Source organism: Urocitellus parryii, chromosome 9, assembly GCF_045843805.1.
Source record: "Urocitellus parryii isolate mUroPar1 chromosome 9, mUroPar1.hap1, whole genome shotgun sequence".
Lineage (NCBI taxonomy): Eukaryota > Metazoa > Chordata > Mammalia > Rodentia > Sciuridae > Urocitellus > Urocitellus parryii.
The window spans coordinates 49460062-49481618 of record NC_135539.1 but is presented as its reverse complement, the minus strand read 5'-3'; the positions used below and the strand labels follow the sequence as shown (position 1 = coordinate 49481618).

Sequence of the window (21557 nt, the reverse complement as noted above, 5' to 3'; positions counted from 1 at the left end):
TGTTTAATCTCATTCTGAATATCTCATAGATATACTCTGAAAAATGTAAAAACGTCTAACCAAATATCTGTGCACCCTGTGTCCTAGTCAAGTTGACAAACAAAATTAACCATTTCATTCACAGAGGCATTGTAGGAACTTCTGGGATTCATACATTCATTCATCACTAAACATTAGTCACTAAACAGATGTTTACAGAATTTCCTCTATGTGATATGAATTGGGAATACAATTTAAAAAAAACAGACAAAGCAACAAAAGAAGGGCATGTTTTCTAACTATATATATTAACAGTTCATTTATAATGTCTAGATTAAAAGTGTGCAGTAACTGAAAAATAAAATTTTATTACTTTATCCTACAAATTGGGCCTTCCTCTAAGTTACATAAGACATTTTCTTTCACTACCTTATCTTAGAGACTGTCTAGCAGCTGTTCTTTCCTGCTACTAATAGAAAATTGGAGAAAATATGAATAAAATTCCTGAATTCATATTCAATTCATTTTGCAGATGCCCTTGTCAAAGGTTTAGTTTCATTTCACCTAATTACAATTGAAAACCTACCAAGAAGGGGCAGGGTTTAGAAAATATAATGAACATTGTATAATTATGTAGTATTTTTTCCAAATTCTACAGTGATATATCTGGCTAACAACTTTTTAAGAATCAAATCTATAGTGAGCATTAAAATAAAATGAAATTTATATTTTAAAAAATTTCCCATTACAGTTTAATACATGTTAAGTACCAAATAGACATTTCTACCTTTTAGATACCTTATTATTAGTATTATAGTCATAATTGTAGTTTAAGTGTGGTTTATATTGACTATTAATATATATATAATGTTAAGTAACATTTTTCATTCTCATTGAATTCAAGAACATGATGATCAGGTTTTGGACTCATCTATATTTATAACTGGTATGAGTATACAGGAATAATGTCTAGTTGTCAATGTATCCATAGAGCTTTATTATATATCATATAAACATTAAAAAATTAATACATGTACAGAGGGAAGGAGATTTTTAATAACATAGCTATATATAATATTTGGTAAATATGCATTTGTTCCTATATTTTGGGGGGCTGGGTAAGAGTCTAAAGATTCGATTAAAAATGTTCACAATTTACAGACAAAGCAGCAAAAGACTTTAGAAGTCAAACAACTTGTGTTTTTTCTCATCTGCTGCACTTCCTACCACATCACAATAAATCTTTGCACCCATAGATTTTCATTCAAAGAAGATATGAAGTTTACTTTTAATTAATCGCAGTGTATACAGAATACACAGTAAACAATATTCTCTCAGCAGTAAGTAAGTTGGATTTCACCCCATATCATTTCAAATTTCCCCAAATAGAAAAGTCAATGTCAAGGTTAAAAATAGCTCGTTATCAAATTTCCTTTCAGAACCGAGGGAATGCAGGATATTCTCCTTTGGGGAGAATTCCCAGAGGTGATGAAGGTTTATTTGGGGCATAGAGAAAATGGGGGACTACACCCCAGAGCCTTCTTGGCCTTCCCTAAGCTTCATTAAGATTTTGCTGCCCCATCAGCCAAGTTCCAGGGAATCGGGCCTGCAGGACGAGCCTCATAGATTCAATATCAAGTCGGGAAAGCACGAGTGTGAAATGGAAGCCGAGTTCACTTAGTTCCCTTTACAAAAGTGTCAGCTCCACTCAGAAACCAACTGTCTTCCCTGCCAGCCAAGGAGAAGAAAGCGCTTTGTCTCGTTGGCTCCATCACATAAAACCATTTGATGGGCTTGACAGCTGCTGCTTGCTAATTACGGGGCAAACTTCTCAGCACGAGGTTTGTTGCATCAACAGGTCTCGGAACAATCCAGCAATTGTCTGGGGGAAGCTTGGGCATTCGGGGTTGAGCACTTTCACGTCAATTAGCCCCGCTGGTTGTCACGACGCGGAGCTGCTCTAGTGGAATGAAGGGAACCAAACGAGGAGGGGCGCGGAGGCTGGCGCGCAGCTGATTGGCTCTAAGACCCTTCTGGTTGCATCTGTTTCCGGCTGTTGGCTGTCCCTACCTTCCCCACCCCAGGGACACAGGGCATCTCTCCCATTTGAGACAGTCTAGCCTTCCGATAGAAAGGGTTCATTTCTGACATAAATGTAAGTATTTTCAGTAGAGCGTATGAATGGAGTGTGTTTGGGGATTGGTCCTTTTCTAAAACACTAACCAAAAGTTCTGAAAACGAATTTGGCCAGGTGCACCGGGTAAGCCCAGCAACGCAGGAGGCTGAGGCAAGAGAATCACAAGTTTGAGGCCAATCTCAGCAACTTAGCAAGACCCTGTCTCATAAGTAAAAATAAAAATAATAAAAGGCTGTGGGTATCACTCAGTGATAGAGTATTTACCTAACATGCATGGGAGAGGCCTGGGTTCAATCCCAGTACCATCAAACAAACAAACGAAAAAAAAAAAACACTAATTCTCTCTTATTCTAAGATTCCCCCCACCAAGAGGTAAAAAGGGTAGTGAATAAGAGAAAGAGATGGGTGGGGAATTTCGGTGTTTACAAGGGGTAAAAATACATGGAGAACTGAGGAAAGAAAAGTACAATGGAGAGTGTCACTGGTCAGCCATAACCCATTTCCCACTTCGTCCTGAACCCAAGTCCAGACCACATTTCCCAGTGCCCCTTGCAGCTAGGTGTAGTGTCCAGTGCAGCCCAGCGTGAGCAGAGCTTTCAGTTACCCTCAGGGCCCAGGCCTTCAGAGAGTGTGCATCCTCCTCCAAGTCTTCTCCCCTTCTCACAAGTGGAAATTTGGACATGCCTATTCAGTTTCAACCAGGTAGACAACAAATGTCCCAGAGAGGAAGGTGATGAGGAAGAATGAAATAATCACTTGGAAAGATCCTATATCTTTCAATAACTGTGAAACAGAGCAGCCTGCATCTGGAAATTTGGATTGTTCCAAGACGGAAACTTCTTTGTCTTTTAAGCCACTGTAGTGTTGGGTCTCTTTGTTACAGCAGCTTAACTTTTGCCCTACCTAATACAGAGGCGATTCTCAATCAAAATCGGAAAGGATTCTGCAGGTCCCACCTTTTTTTTTTTAACCAGTTCTTAATACATAACATCTTTTTTGAGAAAGCCAAACCTTTGCCAAGACAGGGACAACAATTCCCCCAACCTCTGAAATCTAGCTTCAGGAAAGCAGCTCACTCTGTGCCTCCATTATGACCGTCAGCACTCCTGAGGGAGACTTCATCACTCTCATATCACTGCAGCCAAGGGTTCTCCGGCTTGTGGTGCTCCCTTCTGAGCAGAGGAAATACAGGCCATGATCCAGGGAGTCTGTATTGCCTAGCAAAGTCTACTTGAGGAAGTGTGAATGCAGGAGTCCATGAAAATATGTAGAAAATGCTAGAATACTGATAGCTGTTAAGACTCATATATGAGAAAAAAGAAATCACTTCCCAAGGAGAATTCTGTGTGGTTAATTATTCATAGAATGAGGTATACCCTACTACCCAGAAACAAGGAGTTTAACTCATTCCTGTTGTATTTCGTATCTTTGATTAAAAATAATGATAGAGGGGCTGGGGATGTGGCTCAGGCAGTAACCTGCTCACCTGGCACCACATACAAACAAAGATGTTGTGTCTGCCAAAAAACTAAAAAATAAATATTAAAAATTTCTCTCTTCTCTCTCTCTCTCTCTCTCTCTCTCTCTCTCTTTTAAAAAAAATAGTGATAGAGTCAGGTATGGTGGCACATGCTTGTAAACCCAGTGACTCAGGAGGCTGAGGCAGGAAGATTGCAAGTTAGAGCCCAGCCCAGTCTCAGCAACTTAGTGAGGTCTTAAGCAACTTAGTGAGGTCCTAAGCAACTTAGCAAGACCTCTATTAAAATTAAAAGTAAAAAGTGCTGAGGATGTGGCTCAGGGGATGATTGATCCTGGGTTAAATCCCCATTATTCATAAATAAATAAATAAATAAATAAATGGAAAAAAGTGATAGAGATCAAAGAACTAGATTTTGGTTTGTGAGCAGATTAAGATAAAAAGATTATTATATGTCACTTAAGTTTCAACAGAACTTTCTGCAATGATAAATATCTATGCTGTTTGATATGGTAACCACTGGCCTTGTGTGGCTAATGAGGTCTGAAATAAGGTTGATGCAAATGAAGAAGTGAATTTTTAATTATATATTTTTTTCAGTTTTTTAATAACTGTTTTATTGAGATAAAATTCACATGCCATATCGTTCACATTAAAAAGTGTATAATCCAGTGGTTTTTAGTATATTCACAGTTGCACAACCATCACATAATCAATTTTACAACATTTTTATAGCTCTTAAAACTCATGCCCATTAGTAATCACTCTTCTTCTCCCCTCTTTCAAGCCCCTGGCAACCACTAATTTTTGTTTCTATAGTTTACCTGTTCTGGATAGTCCATACAAATGGGTTCATACAATATGTAACCTTTTTTGTTTGATTCTTTCACTTCATGTGATGCTTTCCGAATTCATTCACCTTGTAGCATGTGTAAGTGCTTTGTTCCTTTTTTTTCCTCCCCACATAATATCCCATTGTATGGACGTATCTTATATTTTATTTATCTATTTATCAGTTGGTAGTTGTTTGAAATTTTCCCTATTGTGCTATTATGAATATTGTTGCTCTGAACATTTGCATATGTTTTTGTATGGGCATGCTTTTATTTTTCTTGGGCTCATATCCATGAATGGAATTGCTGGGATTAATTGGGTTACATTTGGTACCCCAATGTTTAATCATTTGGGAACTCCCAGACTAATTTTAAGATATTGATATTTGACTAGTCTTCTGTGGCGCTATGTTAGCACAACTTTGGACAAAAGGGATTTCTTTTTCCTATAAAGGACCAAATAATAAATGTTTAGGGTTTTCTGAGCCATGCAGTCTGTGACAAACCACTCCATCCTACTAGTGGAGCCGTAGCCATAGACAACGTTATAAACACAAATGAGTATGCCTATGTTCTAGTAAAACTTTATTTATAAAGACAGGGGGCTGCTCTAGACTCCGTTGACAAGTTTGTAAATACTTTTCATGATGTTTTCAGCTACTAAGGCTGAGAAATAGAGTCACAACAAAGTATTACTAACAAAATATTTAGGCATCTGAATTTTTTCCCCATCCTCTGGTTAGGACTCATAAAAAGAGTCCTGGAAGTGGAAGATTGAATCTCCAATGTCAGTATTTCAGACCCTTTCTGACTGGATAGAAAAAGATTTGAGGTCAGAATTGCTTTCCTTCCTCAGACCCTCACAAAGCACACTCTAGAACCAAACAGCCCCTTCATCACAGGGCCCTGCTTTCAGCCCCAGCACTACCTTGACCTTCACAGGGTAATGGCTCCTATCAGATCTTTATCCTCATACAACCCAGAAATGGATGGGGAAATGCCCTGGCCAGTTGGTCTTGCAAAACCAAATATCTCCTTTCCAAGTTCATTGCCACCTTTATTTTGTGTCAAGATTTGAAGATTAAAAGGGTAAACAACTTAAAATGTCTTTTTACCACACAACAAAGACAAATCAATGCACTCAATTTCCCAGAGTCTCAGAGAATCCATGTTTCATTTTTCAGTTTTACCTCAAAAGCCATAACTAGTGAGTATAGGATACACTATATCCTTCGCATTAGGGCTCAGTGGGGAAGAGAACTGCAAAAAGAGAGTTCCAGGGCCAAAGAGCCACAGCATTTGAAGAATCTGGAACAGTCTCAAAAGGAAATGCTTTGCACAATTTAGACTTTTGGGTTAATAGGAATTAAAGAAACATTTCATTTTAACTCACATTTGCACGCTAAAACATTTCTATACGCTTTAAAGAAAGCTCTTCTTTCCCTGCCCAAGAGTGGTGGCAATAATTGTAGCCTGAAGAATGCTGATTATTTAAGAACGCTGAATCGTTTTCCTATATGGTCATTCTGGAGGGAAATGGGTCTTTCTATGCAACTATAATATTGTCAACATTAAACACAAAATATTCACATACCTATGACACCCAGTACAGATTTTAAAATAAAGTTAATGGCAGCAACTCTATATATGTTTTTGGCTTTTCTCTGGCAGGTTGTGTTGTCTCCTAAAAACTGTGTCTCAATATCTCTTGTCTTTCGAATATCTTACACTAGCGCCCATCCCAAGCTCCACACCACTTTAATCAGCAAGGCAATTGCAGCTTCTGTGTAATGCATTGCTAATTAGTGGGCCTGTCCTCCATAGGGTGGAGCAATGCACTAGAAGCCAATGATGTAACTCTTGGGGGTGAGTCACCCGAGGAGGAGGGAGGGCTAAGAGAGGGAGTAGGAAAAAGAAAGTACTGAAGACACCACACTCTTCTAACATTTTGGCAAAGAAATAGGAAGAAGAACACAAAGAAACAAAAAGGGAAAACACAGGGCCAAAGAAACCTGAATTGCTTTTTGCCCCTTCCAAACCTGTACCACAAACCCACCTTAGGAGGTCATTTGAGAATTTTAGTCACCAGTTAGGTCACCCGTCAGAGGAATTTGTCTGGAATATTCCATAAAGATTTGGAATACACAGTTAAAATCATGCCACTTCTGTTTTATGCAGGCCAGGGTCCACTTGAGCTCTATCTCAGGCTCTGGGAATCTCTTCTGCCCTGATTATTACATCTGCAAAGGCTTTTCTTCATCAGAGCCACAACAGGCTCAACTGCATTCATTAAGAGAAGCAACACAACATCTCCGTCAACCGCCTGCTCAGGGAAATACATTTCCCACCTTACACCCAAGAAGGGCCAATTGGGGCATCTTGGGACTTCTCGTGGATAATCTTGAATAGAAGAGTCCCATACTCTGCCAGGTGCAGAGGATGTGAGCAATAAGAGAGTTCTCCAGAGATTTGGTCAGTCCTGCTCTGAACAAGAGTCACTTATCACATTAAATGGGGAAAATTATAGTTCCTAACTCACAGAGTTGTTATAAGAGATAAGAATCTCTTAGATGAGAATTATTACACCAACTCAGTGAGTTAGGAACTATTATTTATATAATATATACGCCATATATAATAACATGTATATGATATTATTTATAGTATATATATATATATATATATATATATATACGAGAGCGCACACAGATTACATGGCCCATAACACAAATTAAATGGTCAATCAGTGTCAGCTTTTATTTTTGCTGTTACTTCTACTTCTAAGACTTAATTCAGCAGTGGGGAGGAACATGCACTCACAGTGATCACATCCCCATTCCACTCACTAGAAATGAACAAGTGAGAGAAGCTCCACTTTCCTGAGGCAGAGACTACACCAAGAGCAGGTTTCCTCTGAATCAGAAGTGGAGGATGGAAGTGGAAGGGAGGAGGCCGAGGGTACATGAAGAAAGCAGAGCCACAGTCAAATGGTGGGGCCAGTTGGATGCATACTTGAACTTTCAAATGAATTTCTGAAACTCAACTGAACCCTAAATATTTTTCTTATAAGACCAAATAAAATATCTAGAACATGGGAGCTCGGAAAGACAAGCCATGACCCAAGAGGCATGGGCTTCTCAAATCCAAAGCCTCCATCATCCTGGGGAAGAAATGCTCAGGTCATGAGAGTAGGGAAGAATGGGAAATTGGGATACTTTTGGATTTCTCCTTCTTTTGTTAATAGTTCTCACTTCTTTTTTGAGGAACGGCAGCATGCTTAGATTGCACTAACCTTGAACTAATCCAGAAATTGTTATACAGTAATCACTTATTTTGATATGTTGGCACACACACCTATTTACACACAAAAAACCACAGTCTTATTGAGCTTTTAGTGATAGCTATTAAAAGACAAAGAATTCAGAAGGAATCCTTGACACAAGCTGAGCAACTTAAAGCAATATAGAGATGTAATTATTTATCAAACCTTTACTTTAGGTGGTTTTTCTTAAAAAAAAAAAAAAAAAAAAAAAAAGCTTGTGTGTGGCAACACTTCTCGTAACAGGTTAAAAACTGACTTCAGTAATGTTCCTAAACTTTAGATTCTTTAAAGTCTGCAGATATGTTCTTGAGACTACCAGGGGCCAAGGGCCTACTTGAATCCAAGTGTTAAGTGGTAGGAGAGGTTTAAACTAAATACTTATTAACTAAATTGTTAACAGGGAACAAGATTCCATTTTAAGAGGCAGTACTTCTACTATTTGAGTATAAACAAGGAAATGCTGTAATACCTTGGTCATATTTGCTATCTGGGAAAATAATAAATGAATATGTGTTTACTGATAGAATTAAGTTCTTCAAGCAATGTCTGAGTAAGTACCATTTTCTAAAAATTCAACATGTTCAGTTTGGGAAAGCATTTCTAATACTCAAGGATTTGCTCTTTGTTTTGTATTTAGTATGTACTGATAATAAATTTCAGAGAGCAGAAGAATTGAGAATCATTCAACTAAACTCTTTCAAAAGAATTGAATGTACACAAACTGTTCATTAACAAGAGCAGAAATATCCCTTGAGGTAAAATTTGGATTTAAAATATGTGATTTTTATAATACTCAGAGCCAAAACACAGTAGGAATGTAAATTAGATTGTAATAGGGAGATTTCAAGAGAGACTTGAAATTCAAGTACTTGCCATGAACAGTTCAAGGGCACACCCTTCAAGAACACATAAAATTAATATAATGATGACAACTTGGAATCATGTTATTATCAGAATAGGATATATGAGGAATATTTCACTCTAGTGACTTTTTCCATGGAAGATTAGTTATTCTGCATATAAATAATTCCAGACATAATGTTTAAACAAAGCACGAAGCTTTGATGGAAGATAGCTTGAGTTCCCTTCCATTATTAATGTTTATCAAACACCCCTTTGTCCAGCAGTATACCAGACACTGAAGGGATGTGGCCAGGATGTTTGATATATTATACACTTAAGGAATCTGGGTTGCATAATGGAAAACAGGACAGACGTAGACAGCTAGTGACACATAAATAGAGGAATGATACATTCTAAGAAACCTCTACTACCTTGAGCACAGCGAGGAATGCCAAAATCATACCTCTTAAGAAATTTAAAATGTTGCTTGAAAAAAACATGCACGAGCTAATTATTTTCATGATAATAACATAACATCTCAACATCTTACAGGCAGATGAGAAATGAGAGATAATAGACGAATCCATAAATAAATGATGAAAGAAAGGAGCAAACTAATATTTAAGTAATGGGTATAAAGTGAACACCAGGATGGCCCGATGTTCACTATCTCACTACTCATGAGGTACCAGTAATATCCTCCTTTACAGAGGTGGGAACAGAGGATCAGAGTTGCATGGAGCAAGGTCACATAGCAAAAGAGGATGGATTAGAAAGCAGTCCCAAGTTCCTTAGCCCATCCCTGTGGTCTTCCTTCAAACCATGGAGGGTACACCACGTGCCAAGTAACAGCATGGACATGCATGCCCATGTCCAAAGATGGTAACAGAGAATTCTTCCTTAAAAAGCTGTGATCTGAACTAAGATCTAAAGAAAAGCATAAATGGGTCAAAGTTTTGAGAATAACGCGAATAGTAAATAAGGTGGCCTTTACCTCCAGTGCATTCCTGTGTCATCCATTAAAGTAAACTCTGAGGCTGCGGCTGGGGCTGGGGCTCAGCAGTAGCGCACTTGCCAGGCATGTGTGAGGCACTGGGTTCAAGTCTCAGCACCGCATATAAATAAAAAATAAAATAAAATAAACAAAGATCTATCAACAACAAAAAAAATAAAATAAATTTTCCTTAAAGTAAACTTTGAAAGATACTGAGCATGGTCTTATTGTCCACAGCATTTGTAGCGTCTAGTACTGTATGTGGATCGCAGTATACTTAAGAAGTCTCAATTGTACTAACAAATACTAGGAGACATGGATACGATCAGGAGAAACCAAATGAATTAACAGAGGAACAGAGAGTAGATTTACCCAAATGAACAGCAGGGAAATTGGAAATTTGAAAATGTGACAGATTTACCCAATAAAGGCATCCCTTCTCCTGCCCTCTTGTCCCACATAGTAAGCAGTCGCTGACCAGGATCAGAAGTATATTCTCTCTTTTCATGAAGCTATGCGGAGCAAAGGTCACACCACTGGCCCAAAGGTTGAAGATGATTCTCCCCACTATGTCCTAAGAAAGCCACTCAGAGGGAAGGCAGTGTCAGGATCTCCCCCGGCACCAGCAGAAGAAAGACCACACTAATCACCAACGAATTGGTCAGTTTCAGAACTTTGGCTGGCAACCTTCTTAGGGCAAGAGGGACCACCAGAAAAGAACCACTCAGCAGCTTAGAATCAATCTTAGTTCTGGCAAATGTTGGATGGACACACATTAGTAACTGTGGGACCAAAGGGTAGCTAAGAAAAATCTTAAAATTGAGAAAACCATCTGTTCTATGCAGAGTAGTATAAATCCCCAGTATTAGAATAAAAACACATATGTCTCCTTTGCAGAGCACACAATCAGATAAAAGACACAAAGAAGTGCTGTCCTACAACACTGCTGAAGCGTTTATGAGTGTTGTGCTCTGACAACCATATTAAAACTCCAAGAGATATAATAGTAATAATAATAATAATTATTATTATTATTATTTTTAAAGGCATCTGCACTAAAGAGGAAATAATGATCAGAAATATATATATATATCAGTATATCCTCCAAAGTCATCTCCATGCTTCCACTAACAGAAAACTCTGTCTTCGTTTCTTTAATTCTGTACTCAAAAAATTGACACCTGTCCAAAATAAAGAGATTTTACACCATATTGAGATTGTTACCATAACGGATGAGTTTATTTGTCATCCTTGTTAACACTGACAAGCTGACCACTTTTTTCCACTATTGGAATGAGTTTTAATTGACCAAATGTTTTAATTGGGGGCGGGGGAGCTTGTATCTAGAACCAGGAGGCCTCCTGGGAGAAGCAGGGTAATTCACACAACCTCTTTGAGCCTCAGTTGACTTCTCTGTGAAATGGGCTCATAAGGCAGAGCACATGAGGAAGCATGTAGGCCAATGTCAGCTCCTGGAAGTTATATGTGCTGTCTGTTTACTGCGAGCCCTGTCTGATTCTCCCAGTGCCTGCTCAGACATAGGTGGTCACCATCAAGTCCACACCCGGAGGACAGGGAGATGGAATGACAACAATTCTAAGAGGTTAAGAGAGAAAACTGATCTAGAGGAACTTGAGACCAGAACTGTATCTGTGAGGACCCTGCGGTTTCTTTAACTTTTACCTCTTGTATCATTGGTTGGATCTTTTTATTTTGAAGGTTTTCTGTTAATGTCTGCAGGAAAACAGACAAAAGTTTTTATAAAAAAATTCCATTCCCCTGTGAAGTTCGGAGAAGAAACTCAGGAAAGCAAATTCAGAAGCACAAAGAGAAGGAGAGTTCATCCAGTCCCTGGTGACAGGAAGCAGAAGAGATCAGATGTATGCAAATGAGAATGCAAAACTGTCTGAAAAATGGCCATTCTACAACGGAATGAAATGTAGTGAACAAAAGTGTAAGGACCTTATGGGAAAGAAAGAAAAAAAAGGAAGAAGGGGAGGAGAAAGAAAGGGTTACAAACACGTTGAAAAGGAGCCCTGGGGTGATCCCTTCCTTGAGAAGTGTACTACACCCAGAGCCAGACGTGGCAGCACGCAGGACCCAAATCCATCCCAGTTTTGCTTGCCTCGCTGTGGCCATTGCTTGCAACAGCCCAAGAGGGTGGCTTCTTTCTAATAGTCCATCTGCATAGAGTGACGTGTGATTCACATGGCAACACCATAAAGCAAGGTATGGTCTAGCATAGGCATCACATGGGAAACAGACAGGCATGCCCTCATCAACACTAAACCCAGGTCAGCATGAGAAGTCAGTTACCTCAAAGTTAGCCCCATCTCAGTGATTGCAGATACACAAACATCTAGAAGGATGAAGGGGCTTTCATTCTATAATGCCTGGGCCCTGAAGCATTATGGATCTGCATTTTAAGAGGCATCTGCACCAAAGGGGAAATAATGATCAGAAGAGTTCTCAGAAAAGAAAAAGCACAGCATCTGGGGAAAAAAAAAAGTTGAAGATGTAAGGGATGTATGGCCTAGACGAGAGAAGCTGGGAGCTGGGTGAGAGGGCACATGCTAATCCTCAGCTTCTTGGGGGGAGGCTGAGGCGGGAGGATCACGAGCTTGAGTGCAGCCTTGTGAAATCCTCAACAACTTAGAGAGAACCTGTCTCAAAATAGAAAATAAAGCTAGAACATAAGAGACAGGCCCTCCCATGACTGCTGTGTTTAAATCTCTCCAGTGCAAGAGACTTGCTCTTTACAGTGTCAAAGTCTAGAGCCAAGAAACTTCAGGAAAAACAAATTTTGGCTCAATAGAGGAAATTACTTAACACACACAAAAAAAATTCTCAGAAAAGAAAAGAAAGCACAGCAATTAAAAAAAAAAGTTGAAGATATAAGGGATGTGTGGCCTAGACAAGAAAAGCTGGGAGCAGGATATGGAGGCAGCTCTTCTACCTGGAGATAGAATAGGAGGGAACTGAGTCTCCCTAATTAGTGCGACCTGAACCAAACTACTTACAGGACCCTAAACAAACCATTCTTTCATTTTGTTTTCTTGCCTTGGTCCTTGCTGTTTCTCTCTGTACAGAGAGAAGGGTGCTCCCCTCCCTGTTCATCCTGCACATTTATCATTTCTGTGGCATCCTATCACCTGCCATGTTCCCCCAACTGCTAATTTTTCCTTTTTATATAGTATTAGTTTGTGCAGATGTATGTATACAAATACTACTATACACAAATACCCTTACATGAAGCTTCACCTCAATAATCAAATAAGACATTCTCATCTATGCAATAAGTCCCTCCTGTTGGAGATCATTAGGAACTGAGGGAACTGGATAGTGGGAACTAAAAGAAAGGAAAAACAGATGAAGTCTAAATAGAGATGAGAAAGCACAAAGCAGTAACCCCAACTTCAGAAGTGCTCCAATGACCCTGGGAAGTTGGAGGAAGTGGAAATACTAAGAGAAGGGAGAAGGTGTGTACCTGAGCATGCAGTTATGGTGGCTACTGGTGACAGAGTTCACCTTTCTCTATTTCTAACATCTGTGTGTGTGTGTGTGTGTGTGTGTGTGTGTATATATATATACACACACACATATATATATATATATATTTTTTTTTTTGCTAAGAAACATACACCAGTGGAAAACAAAGAATTTTAAAATATTAATCACATGGGATAGAACTCAGTGATAGTGCATGCTTAGCATGTATGAGGTCTTGAGTTCAATCCTCAGCACCTAGTAAACAAATAAATTAATTATTAATCACAACAGTTATTGAATATTTGATGGAAGACCAAAGCCTAGAAAACATTCTCTTCAGTATTTCTGTCTTATAAAAAAAAAACAAATTATAAACTAAAGACTTTTTAGTGTTCAAGCAAATATGAATGGAAAATATTAACAGAATAGCAATGGTTATAATTTATTGTTTTACATTTTGCCTTTTTCTTTTCTTTTTTTCCCCTTAAGTTAAACATATTTAGTGGGGTAATATTCCAGCAATTCAGAAAAAAATAACAGTTACCAATAGTTACAGGATCTAAGAAATGTTTTCCTGAACTAAATCTTTGCTGTAGGTATCTTTTTTAAAAAAGAAATAAAATATTTTAGCACCAGTTGAAGCACCCCCACCTCATCACTCAATCTTCACCATCAAAGACGGACAGTAACTTGATTGGGTTTTCATATTTTACCGACATAAAACACGTAAGCAAAATGTAGTAACATGTATATATCTTTAAACAAACTGACATAGAAAATTACATTGACAGTTTCCCTAATGTAAACCATCTTACAACACTGAGATCAACACTTAAAGTAGTCGAAAAGGCATTTTAAAAATATTTTTTATAAATTCAGTTTATTAACTTCATAGATAATCCTTGCCACTTATGTTCATTGTTCATAATTGAACTATAATATTGCCTTGTTTTACCTTACGTGTTCAGTTTTTTGGAGGGATACTGAGGATTGAATTCAGGGGCACTTATCATCAAGGTTACACAAATAAAATTATTTGGGGGAGTTACCCTTTCTCTTCTTTGAAAAGGTTTATACAACGTAGTGCTTATCTGTTCTTTGAAGATTTTATACACTTGGCTGTGTCTGGCCCATGTGTTTTGGAGGGAGGGGGAGTCTGGGGAAGGCTGTAAATTGTTAACTCCATTTACTTTGGCTGATGATAGGTGTATTCAGGCTTTTTGTTTCATCGATTTTTATAATTGATGTTTTTCTAGGAAACTGTCCATTTTCTCTGTTTCCAAATGCATTGTCAGAACTTGTCTGCAGGATTCTGTTAACAGGTTGTAAGATTTCCATCAGTGGTCAGTTTCTGTTTCTCTTCCACCCACCCCACCCCCCCAATTCCACCCACACCCCCACTCCATGCTTGGCCATTCTCAACAGAAACTTGCTTTATCACTCTTTTCAAGGAACCGGCTTTCAGTTGAGTTGATGTTCTTTATTATTACTTTGTTTTCTAGCTCATTAATCGCTATGCTTATCTTTATGATTTCCTTCCTTCTGCTTTCTTTCTGCTAGCTCTGTGGTTGTTTTTCTATTGTACCATGTTGAACACTGAGCTCATAAATTTTCAGGCTTTCTTATTTTCTCAGATACATAAATGAGACCATAAATGTTAACTTAAAGTAGCATTCAGGATGCACCCTACAAGTTTCGTTCCTGTGTAGTTATTTCATAACATCTATTATCATTTCTGTTGATCTGATAGTTTTTACTTTTTATTACGGAGCATTTCAAACATGTACAGAAGCACGCACTGCTTGACATTGAATCCTCTGGAATGTTCCTGCCTCAATCTCACCTGCAAATGGGTTTTCTAGTATAAAGTTCCCCGATATTTACCCAGACAGAAATCCATGTGTGTGTCCTATTTCTTCTGCTCAAAGACACAAACTGTATCTTAAATCATCTTTGGTCATGCAAAGTAAGGTCTCAAAAAAACTATGGCTGAGTGAAGATTTTTTTTTAATTCCATGTGACCGGATTAAAAGCAGCCCATTTGCCAAAATGCAGCCTTAGCTTCATACCCAGTTAAAAATAATTTTAAAAATACAATTCGCATTTTTTTATGACTACAGTTTCCACATTTGAACTTCCAACCAAAGTTCAGGGCAGTGGAACAACCACCATTTCAGGAGCTATACATGAAGCCTGTGGAACCCCAGTGCCGCTTTTTCCTCTTGGCTTGCCACTGATCCTTGTCCTCCTGCTTCATTTCCAAAGGGTTCAGTGTTGTGCACTCCCAGGGAAGAAGCCATCCAAGCCGCATCAGCCGCACTGCTGAGCCCAAGAAAAGCACCACCGAGCCTCCGCAGGAAAAATAACTTGTTGCCACACGAAGGAAAAGATTCCAGAGCCTTCAGACTCCCCCACCACTGGCCCAACTGCTTCTAAGAATAGCATAAACTGTGGAAAGAAAAAAAAAAAATACTGGCACCAAACGTTGGTCTTTAATTGTCTCCAGGCTTTAAAATAGAAACAAGCTGAAGCGGAAGTGCCCCTGGAAACTGTGTCCAGGCCTCGCCTGGTGTGGACCAGGATGCAGAATGTTGATGCGGCTCCCAGAGACAGACTCCAGAGGGCAAACCCTGTGCGATGGTGTCACTCCGGAGTGTGCTTCCAGGACAGGATGGTCACTTCCAAACTGGAGGATGGCCAAAGGCCATGGGAGGCCCAAACCTCACCCCCCAGATTCCCAGAGATTCCTGCAGGGCTCCCAAATGTTAAAGCTGTTTGTCAAATGCTTCTCTTTTCATTTCGCTTTGGTGATCTTCAGTTTAGCTTATCTGTTCCTAAATCAGACATTGCAAATAATTCACTGCCCTCAATAAACAATGTCAGACTTCTACCACGGAGGCCCTTTAGCATATAAGTACATGTACTTGGATTCCCCCACACAGGCTGGTCAGCCACCTCCCAAGCCCCAACCCATAGCCATGAAGAACACAATTCTTTTGTTTCAACAGGGACACAACTGCCTTGTGTTGTTTTAATGAGTATGTGTCATTAGTGTGAAAACTAGGTCTCATACCAGAAACAAATTCCAAACTTTGGGGATTGCTTTTGAATACAAAGTTCTGCATATAAAAGTATTCAATGACTGATCTGTTCTCTACTCATCAAGCATCCATCTCTACCCCGATCCTCCTCCTCCTCCTCCTCCTCCTCCTCCTCCTCCTCCTCCTCCTCCTCCTCCTCCTCCTCTCCCTCTCTCAGAACAGGAGATTGAACCCAGGGGTGCTTAACCACTGAGCCACATTTCCAGCCACCCCCCCCCCTTTTTTAATATATTTTATTTAGAGGCAGGTTGTCGAGTAGGGCCTCCCTAAGTTGCTTAGGCTGCCTTTTAACTCAGGATCCTCCTGCCTCAGCCTCCCCAGCCACTTGGATTATAGGTGGGGGCTACCACATGTGGTTTACTCATCCGAGCATCTCTTGTCTACTAGAGAAAATGGATTCTTTTTTCCCTGCGCAATTTCTAGTTTTTTGAAGTTTCTCTTAGTTGGAATCATAAGATAAACAAATACTCAGGCTTTTCTTGCCCCAGTTCCTAGACAAACACACTATATAAAAGAGGTTGTTAGGTCTGAAGTTCCCAGAAACCCAATGCCAATTACTGATGGGATTACTTCAGTTATACTCCTTCCAAAGTGGTTTATTGTTGATCCAATAAGAAAAAAAAAAAAAAAAAAAAGCAAAGTAAGTGGAATTCTTTCCTTTCATGTGCATAATATTTCGTAACATCCCAATAACATTCTTCATAGAAATACAAAAAGCAATCATGAAATTCATCTGGAAAAATAAGAGACCCAGAATAGCAAAAGCAATCCTTATCAGGAAGAATGAAGCAGGTGGCATCACTATACCAGACCTTAAACTATACTACAGAGCAATAGTAACAAAAACAGCATGGTATTGACACCAAAACAGACTGGTAGACCAATGGTACAGAACAGAGGACACAGAGACTAACCCACATAACTAAGGTTATCTTGTATTAAACAAAAGTGCCAAAAACGAACATAAGAGAAAAGATAGCCTTTTCAACAAATGGTGCTGGGAAAACTAGAAATCCCCATGTAACAAAATGAAATTAAACCTCTGTCTTTCACTAAGAACAAAACTCAACTCAAAGTGGATCAAGGACCTAGGAATTAAACTAGAGACCTTGCGCCTAATGGAGGAAAAAGTAGGCCCAAATCTCCATCATGTTGGATTAGAAACACAGAGGACCAAAGACATCTAGCACCAAAGATAGACACAGATAACATAGTCCTTTCAGGGGCCCTATTTTTTTTTCATAGTAATCATCATCACATGCAAAAATTTATCATCCTCACTCACCCTGTGCTCCCTGTGAGCCTTATTTTCCCAAACCAATTTACTAAATCCAGAGCAGAAACTGTATGTCCTTGCCCAAGGTCAACAATCAATAATCAATCAGCTATATCTGTTAAGTATTAGACTGTTCTTAACACAGCAATCTTAGAGCATTTAGTTGCACATGAACATTGATTGAATCGAGTGGAATCACTCAATTCACTGTTCCCAACTGACTTCCATTGCTCAACTATTTCCTATTAAGCACTAGCTCCCTAACATCAGTTACCACCTGTCACTAGGACCTTCCTTCCCTGTGTTAGCCAACGAGGCATATATCGCAGAACACCAATCAAGTCATCTTTCAGACCCCGAACTTATTATGTTCTGCTCCACTGGCACCTTACAGTGGCCTCTGCTTCAAGACAAGAATCACCTCTCCCTATCGTCCGACATCTCTTGATCCATCCAAAGCTACCCATGCTCAGCTGTGCTATTCAGAAGTGGGATCAAGGAGAAGAATGGTAAGGTAGAAAGGAACAGACCTATTTTTCCCCTTTGCTATATGCCAGGTGTTGCACCAGGCCCTTGTCTGTGTTAATTCTTATAATTCTGTTTGTAAACAATGCTCTACACTAAGAAGATGGTACTTCCACCATCTGAGTCTTTGGGTCAAGAAATTCAAACAAGTCCCAAATGTCTTTGAAAATGAAACACTAAACCATTCCTTTAAATGAGTGTTTGTTTTTTGTTTTGTTTCTTCTTGGGGGGGCGGGGTACTGGAGGGTTCATCCCATGGTAAAGCTAACTGAGCTTTACCCCTAGCCCTTTTTTTTTTTAATTTTTGAGAAGAGTCTCACTAAATTGTGGAGGCTGATCTCAAACTTGAGATCCTCTGCTTCAGTCTCCCAAATTTCTGGGATTACAAGCATGAGTGATTTTTAATTTATGATTTTAAGTTATAAAATTTGATGAGCATCCATGACAAAATTTTTACCCATCTACAACAAAGTGAGAGAAATAAAGGCAATAAAATGAGTGTTTCCATAAGGCTGAAATAGCCTATTCAAAGGACAATCTTTTGTTCTGAGACTTTAGGGCAAAGTCAAACCAGTTTGTTTTGCCCATCACACAGAAAGCTGATCACTGAAAACAATGAGTTTTGCAAAAGAGAAAGGGTTTATTAATGATGCAGCCAAGCGTGTAGATGGAAGAATAAGTCTCAAACCTGCCTCCCCTGGAATAGGATATAGGGATATTTATGGGATAAAGAATCAGACGCATATGAAAAGGTGACTACTGGTGAAATAGTCAGTGGTCTGGGCATCTGTGTTCAATTTTCATAGCTCTTCATAATACATAAGTTCAGAAAATGATGACATTAGTATGATCTTGAGGGTGGAGTTTTCAACCCTTCAACATCAAAGAAATTACTCATTCGATACCTGCACAGGCCTAAGAAAAGGGTTTGTGATTTTAGCCAGTTTTGAGATAGACAAAAGTGACCTTCAAGGTCCTGAAAAAAACAGCTTAGGCATCTCTTATCATCATGACCCACACATCAGAGGTATTATAGCACAGTCAGTGGGAGACTAATAACCTATTGTTCAGGTACCTGACCTCTAAAGTTGGTGATTTTTAAAATCAGCTGAAGACAGGCAAGTTTTTTTCTAGAGGGTTTATTCAGGCTTTCCCTCAGTTTTGACCTATTGTAACAAAAATCACACATAGTCAAAGTTAACCTTCAAAATCTTTATGAACTCACTCAGCCCAATATATCATTATTTCTTAACAAGTCTAATCATAGCCTGTTTTTCCTACAGCATTGGAATAGATTACTAGTTCTGTAGTTTGAGTATATTTAGTAAAAATTTTTGACTCACCTTTAAGTGCCATGCTATTTAAAAAAAAAAAAAATGTCTTAAAAGACTAGAACCACCCTCAGCTAAAGAACATGGAAGGTCACCTAAGCAGTTCAAAGAGATTTCCTTCACCTTTCTCCGTCCCTTTCAATACAGGAAATAGAACTAAACACATTCTAAAATGGCGAACCGTACAGTAAAGGATGCGCATAGCATCTATGGAACCAACCCTCAATATTTAGTGGAGAAGATCATTCGGACACGAATCTATGAATCTAAGTACTGGAAAGAAGAGTATTTTGGACTTACCGCTGAACTTGTAGTGGATAAAGCCATGGAGTTACAGTTTGTGGGTGGCGTCTCATGGTGGAAACATAAAACCAACTCCCTTTTTGTGTTTAACCTTGAAGATGTTTCAGATTCAACCTGAAAAGGATATCATTGTAGAATTTATAAAAAATGAAGACTTCAAGTATGTCCGCATGTTGGGGGGCACTTTACATGAGACTGACAGGCACTGCAATTGATTGCTACAAGTACTTGGAGCCATCGTACAACGACTGTCGAAAAATCAAGAGCCAGAACAGAAATGGGGAGTTTGAACTGATGCATGTTGATGAATTTATTGATGAACAGTGAGAGTCTGTAATATCCTTTTGCCCCGGCTACAGAAACGCTATGTCCTAGAGGAAGCTGAGCAACTGGAACCTAGTGCTGTAGAAGAGGACATGGATGATGTGGAGTCCAGTGAGGAAGAAGAAGAAGATGATGAGAAATTGGAAAGTGTACCATCACCTGACCACCAGCGCAGAAGCTTCAGAGACTTAGACAAGCCCCCGTCGCTCTCCAACGTTGCGCTATAGGAGGAGTCCATCTCCCAAAAGACAAAGCCCCTCACCTCACCTAGAAAGGCATCAGAGCAGGTCCCAAGATTGACACAGGTCTTGCTCCAAGTCCCCCAGGTCATCATCAAAGTCACAGACATAGGAGCCTTTCAAAATCTACTGAAAGGTCTAAGAAAAGCCACAAGAAGAGCCAGAGAGGGAATGAGTAGTGAACTCAGCTTGTGATTATGAGGGTATCTACTCATGTGAAAGAATTAAGATCTGCTTTCCAGGCAGTTTTAAGAGCAATTTAGTTTTTTCTTATCAAGATTTTCTACCTTTTTTTTTTTTTTTTGGCAATGAAAAAGGTGCTGAGTTTTGCCTCTTTTTTTGAACTGTAATCAATATCTTTGAGGGATGATGTTTCTTCATGTCAGTTTTTGACCCAACTAACTATAACTGTATTCAAACTTATGAGGCTAGGAAAAGATCTGGGGGTTGGGAATATGAATGAGAAAGGATCTGGCCACCTGATGAGCGACCCTTTTCTCTTTTGTTATTAAACCTGACATAGACAAAAAAAAAAAAAAAAAAGAACATGGAAATGTGTGGTGGTTACCTGGCTACATGCATATATATGAAGTTGTCACGCTTTATACCTTAGATTTTTTTCACTTTATTACATTTAAATTCATCTCAGTAGAGTACTGTTAAAAAAAAGTTTTAAAGTGATTTTGAAGAGAAAATTCAACTGAATTTTAATGCAAAATCTTTTAAGCTCCCTGCTCAGTAGAAAATTAGGAACCTTCTTAATTTTTTGAAATATTAAGTACAGAAACCCAGAGTCACTGGGCTGGGGCTGTAGCCCAGTGGTGGAGCACTCACCTTGCACGTGGAAGGCACTGGGTTCAATTCTCAGCACCACATAAAAATAAAATAAAGGTATTGTGTCCATCTATAACTAAAAAGAAAAGAAACCCAAAGTCACTGATGGAAGCTTCCTAACCTCTTCAGTCATTTCCAAAAAACGGTCCCAGGGTCTAGGGAACCTGGGCTTTCACTATACTCTTTGTGGAATATTCATCTTAGCTAAAACAATAATTCAAAATCAGAATGCAACGCAGTCACAGCCTTGGTAATCCAATAAGGATTGTATTTATTGTTTGAGTTATAGACAACAAGGGAAATAATATGTAGTTAAGTCAAAAATGAAAAGAAAACTCAAATATTCTATAAAAGGTAATGAATTGCTTTTGTTCATTTCACAGAGCAAAAAAAAAAAAAGAAAGAATTGTCTTCAATCTTTTTGATTAAAAAAGAAGCTTTTTAGAAAATAAAGAATAAAACAAAAGAATTAAAAGTGGCGATTCATCATTAGCATTCAAGAGCTATAAAATGATACCACTGTAAAAAAGCAGGAGCCATTTCATTAGCT

The 21557-nt window shown here is 38.8% G+C and overlaps 1 pseudogene; it reads left to right on the top strand.

Annotated features, from left to right (window-relative positions):
• The first annotated feature begins 19479 nt into the window (after positions 1-19479).
• LOC113192251 (pre-mRNA-splicing factor 38A pseudogene) lies at positions 19480-20352 on the top strand (annotated as a pseudogene).
• Positions 20353-21557: the final 1205 nt, after the last annotated feature.